Below are 5,554 nucleotides of genomic sequence, written 5' to 3' on the forward strand. Positions count from 1 at the left end.
GACCAAAGCAGCACCAGGTTCTGTGTCTTAGCTGTGAAGGTTGAGGTGCCTGTTCCTCGATGCTAATAAAATGCTGTGAGTCCTGGAAAAGAAAAAAAGATAACTACAAAATGTAAGAGAACTCTTTCTGGCATCTAGGGCTGCAAGCAAGAGCCCAAGAAAGGACAGACTTGGAGTGGAGACCACCCCCAAGGCTAGCCCCAGGCCTTGCTGCAGCAGGGGAATGACAGCCCAGAGGATGGCAGGGAGGGTCACAGGTTTGCCCAGGCCAGAGCTGGGCTACAGTCAGTGGAAAACCAGGAAGCAACTCTCCCAGAGGTCAGCAAGGTTCCAGGCACCACAGCCAGGGCTGGCCCACAGGTGTGAGGGTGGGAGAGGCTCCAGTAGGCCAGATGATTTGGAGCTCAAATGTCCAAGCTGGAAGGGTCCTGGCTCCAGAAGATGACAGGAGATGTGCTGGGGCAGGGGACCTAGGGAAGCAGAGGGATTTGGCGCACGGGCACAGGAGGAGGCTGTGTTACAAGAGCTGCAGAAAGGTGGGAGCCAGGCCAGGCTGGAGCTATGTGACCTTCAAGGAGTCATGCCTGGCAGCCCAGCGCAGGGTGGCACAGCTCCGGATGTTCTCATGCCCGTGTGGCTCACTAGTGAGGTCACTTCAGGGACAGAGGAGAGCCCCTCTGAAAACAATCCAGCATGGCTGAGGAATGGGATGGCCCCAGCTGTTATGTACATGACCCAACATTCTGTGAGAAGACTGTGGAAGGAAAATGAGAAGTGGATTTTTTTTTTCAAAGATAAAACCCTCAATCTCGCATAAATTTGCCTTTGTTTACAGTCGAAGAGCTTTCAAATAAAATTGTCTAGACCTTCTATCAAAATAAGCCAAATTGTATTAAAGAATACCAGATTGCATTAAGAATCAAATCATATAAGATCATCAACAAATCATATATCTAGTGGAACTATGTAGTTCTGGGATGTCAAAAAATTGCATGAACCTCATCAGGAAATGTTTTCAAGTTGCTAGAATAAGTACGACTGGAACTCAGAAAGGCAAGTAGACGGAGAGAAGTATTTTCATAAAATAAAGTGGAAAAAATCTCCGTCAGTCTGACCCAAAAAGCTCATGAAAATTGAAAAGAAAGACATCAGAATGTCAATATAAATGGGCAAAGGACATCAATAGATGGATCACAAAGATAAAACACAAGAAATAATCAGATATAACAAAATGTCCAACCGTAACATCTTGTTGAGATGCAAATTAAAATTATAATGGGGTAGCTTAGGCATTAAACTTAAAATGTAAAATAGGTGCTGATAAAAAATACAAATCGTGGAACTGGTAAATGATCTATATAGACATTGCTAGAACTTCTCTTGAATTTAGATTTTATATCCTTAGAGTCATTCTCCTGCTGAGGCTAAAACCTAAAGAAATAATAACCCCAAGCAAATAGAAGATTCTGAGCATGGATTTATGGTATTTAAATGAGTGAAAATGGGAAATAATTTAAATGTGCATTTAAAAAAATCAACAATTGGGTAAATCATTCTGTAAATTCTGTACTCCACTTGGCCATCGCTGGCGGGGAATCATTCGGCTGCAACCAAAAGCCACTGGAAGCTACCTCAGTGTGATGCTAGCCAGGCTGGCTTTGCTCCCCCAGGCAGACCTTGCAGTTGCCCCTGTCGCTTCTTTTCTCAGTCTACCTATGTAGCACATCTTTGAAGGTGCTCGAGGTTTCTAGAGATTCTGACATACCCGCTTTAGGCACCCTATTTCCTAAGTTTCTGTTATAAAACACATGGGCAGCACCATGCTCACCCATGCCAGGCTGTACTGAGCCCCAGTGCATGTCATGCCTGTTAAGGGAGGACACACTCACATGTCAAGCCACTAAAACAATCTTGCATCCACTGCACTCTTGACAGCCATCTTAGATACTCTTCTCTCATTGCTGGGACAAATATACAACACTCAAAATGAAGGAAGGAAAGGTTTATTTAGCTCACAGTTACTGGAGGTTTCAGTCCATATTCAGCTGGCTCCAAGGCAGAGCGGCACATGGTAGAGAGCAGCAGCTCATGGAGGTGGAAGGCAGCAGAACAGCAAGAGCAAAAGGGAAGAGTAACAGCAACCATGGCTCCAGAGAGCACTCTGTCTCCCCTAAATTGCATTCAGGCTGTGCACCCAGGCTGGGTGTAGCACTCACACCCATGATCCCAGGGGATCAGGAGTTAATCACAAACTCTAGAAGTCCACCACATGACGGCAGGAGGCTTTGGGTGGACAACTAGACACAAACCATAACACCAGCTTTACCCGTAGCACAGGTGACTGTTGTCCTCCCGTGGCTTTAGACTTAATGGGGAGTGCAGGTGATTTTCTGGATCTGACAGTCACCACCATCAGTGTTCAGTGTTCTGTCAACTGGGCCCCTGTCCATCTGATTCTACCCACTCCACGCTGTAGTGTCCATACCAGCCTACCCTCGCTGTTCCATCAAATGTTCTCCTCAGTCTTTCTTAGCAGGACTTTTGATTCTTTACTGTAGTCTGTTTCCTGGAGTTATTTGCATTGTCAAAGGATCAAAGTGTGACAGTGGGTCCGATCTGGAGGTGGATTTCAGGCGCTGATACTCAGAGCCTAGGGAGAGGGAGGAAGCTGGCACAGGGACCTGGCAGGGCTCCTGTACCTGTCCACGGCCTGCTAGCAGACCTTACGGTGGGGAGGACTCCCGTGGGATAAGACAGATTAAGCCCCATGCTCTACTGTCCTCCCTGAGCCATTAATGATCCTTGGGTAGAATTCTAAAGACTGGAAACCAGAGCTTCTCCCCACCCTAGGGCCCTCCCCCACCCACCTAGCCCACCTCACACTTGCACTTACAGGATTCCCCTGGGGGAAGCTGGCTTACATTGCCTGTCCCGCAGACGGTGCCTGCCTCCTCATAAATGCTTTGTCTCCCACAGGCTTTCCTATAAACTGCCTAGGTATTTGCCAAGAGTCCAGGCCATCTGCCAGAGCAAGACCTTGCTGGTAACCAGGCTTTTCTGTTTACTTTGCTTTAGGTCCAGCCTATCTCCTTATCAAACTGTGTTCTTGTTCTCGCTGGGCACCATATGGTCCCCAGCAGACAGAGCTGCCCTGTTGCCCACCCTGGGCACAGTGTGCCTCTCCACCCTAACCTATTGATGTGAGATCATCACTGGATCTCAAACTTGATCAAGTTGAAAGATTCTCTACAATCAGAACAGCAACATGTACCTGAGGCACACAAAACAAGCTATGCATTTACACAGTGAGTTTTGAATGAACAGTAGCTACATGCAACATCACTAACTCTTACCCACAACATTGATTGATAAAAGCAAATTCCAAAAGACAACATAGGCCAACATGTTTATTCTAAATTTCAAAAGGGAGATTACATATTAATGGATTGCCAGAGCCACACATGTGCACGCTCAGGATCAGATCACTTCCCTTTGGGCATGGTTGGCATCCATCCTTTCACATCCCTGGCACCTAACTCACCAGGGTCCCTGGTTCCTGCGAGGTGGGAAGCACACTCTTCCTGCAGACCTGCCATCAGGCTCTTTCTATTCTTTCCCAGTCTCAGTGCCTCCATTCCTACCTTTCAGGCACCCGAAGTCCCTGAAGGGATAACTTGTTACACACATCATTTCCTAAGGACCAAGTCTGTGCCTGCTCCTGCGCCAAATGTTCCCTCTTGCGCCTCGGACTCAGGGTGTTTCTCCACATCACGGTCAGCTTTGGGATCCGTACTTACCGCCCACCCCATCTTCGGAATGCTGTCATATCAGCAATTGAGGCCAAAGAGAAGTTTTACTTTTCAGGTGAGGCCTAAAATCATCTCATGATAACCACTACTTTCTCCAAAATCAGGATGTAAGATTCTTTTGGAGCCCTGAAGTGTTTCTGAACAACACATAGACAATAACCATCTGTTTCTGGTCTTTCCCAAGAACAAGCCAACAGAAAACAGCTTTCGGGGACCTGCCCCGTAGCTCAGTTCTTTAAGTGGCTGCTTCAACAAAGCTGTCAGGCTCAGGTTGCTGGGGTTCGATCCCCACAACCCAAGCCAGCCAAACCTGCCCTGAGGGCATTCGGAGCAGAAAACAGCAGACAGCTTTCCCGTGCAGCATAAATTACCGGGAGTAGAGGAAACAAAGCATTTCCTGACTATAAAGACTAAATAATTTCACTTAACAGCTGAGACAGGTTGGCGAGTCTCTGATATAAAGATACTAAAGATCTTCGTAAGGCAGAGTCTTGTGAACTGTGTTTTCTTGTGTGTTGAATTCATTTCAGGTTCCTTCCAAAAACCCAGAGAACAATTCTCTGCTCCACCAATTTCTATGGCACCAACTTGGTGGATTCAGTTCAATTTATTGTTTTCCTATTTCTCAAGTCTCCTGACCTTTCTTTGGGGAAAGTATTTTAGGTTTTGCTTCTTGTCTTTAGGAGTGGGTGTGCACATGTGCGCACGCGTATGGTTTCTTACCTGTCATCCTGACTCTATCTCCTCACCAAAAACAATGTGCGTTGTCTTCTCCTTCAAGTAAAGCTTGAACTTGAGGCCTTAAGTCATCTGAATAGAAATTGCTGTGCACATAGGCGATTGTTTGGGTATTTTTAGGAAATGCTGTGGGTTCTGGGTCCTCAGAGAGGCTCTTGTGTGCTGCTTCTGTGTAGTCTGCGTTAGGGGACCTTCTTCCCCTGAGGGGGTCCGTTGGGATGATCTGGCAGCCAAGGTTCCAGGACTTGCTCCAAAAAGAAGGCTCAGACTGCTGCTGGGACCCACCCCTGCCACCCAAAGCCAGTGAGAGCTGGTGTGGTGAGTTCTTCCTTCCTAGTAGAGATGTCCTGAGACACACACTGTATGTGAGGAAAGTGAGTTGATGAAAATGTGGTAGTGTTGCTGTGTAGCTATTGTCTCCAAGTGTTTAAATTTCTTTGGCTTCAATACAGAAACATAAAGGCTAGCTGAATTAGTGAGGTTTAATTTTTTATGTATTTGGTACAGGGTCTCACTACACAGCTGGGACTAGTAGTGATCCTCCTGTCTCAGCCTTCCCAGTGCTGGGTTTACAGGTGTGCACCACCACACCCAGTCTACTGGGGTTTAATTTTTAACCTAGAGAGTCTAGTGTTATCTGGTATGATAGAAGGAAACAAAAACCATGAGAATATACTTATCCTGAAGAGAATCCTAAGATTTGTGTGTGCAGACACACAGCCTGATCAAAATCTATAGTTAATGTTTAAATTATGTTTATACAGAAAAGGACACGTTGGCATGAATGCCCCTAAGAAACCTTCCTCCTGGCACGGAACACACGTACCCTGTCATTCTTGCCACTTGCTGGAACAATTCTGGAAGCCCTCTTTCCTAAGTGACTGTAAGAGGTTTGGTCGGAACTATGGTGCTATGGAGTGCCAGCCAGCAGAAATGCAAGCTCTGAAACACTGGACAGTGTCCTCACCCACCCTAGTGACCAGCTCTGGCGCCATGCGGCTTCTGAC

This window comes from Octodon degus, unplaced genomic scaffold (genome assembly GCF_000260255.1).
Source record: "Octodon degus isolate 3935 unplaced genomic scaffold, OctDeg1.0 scaffold00052, whole genome shotgun sequence".
Taxonomy (NCBI): Eukaryota; Metazoa; Chordata; class Mammalia; order Rodentia; family Octodontidae; genus Octodon; species Octodon degus.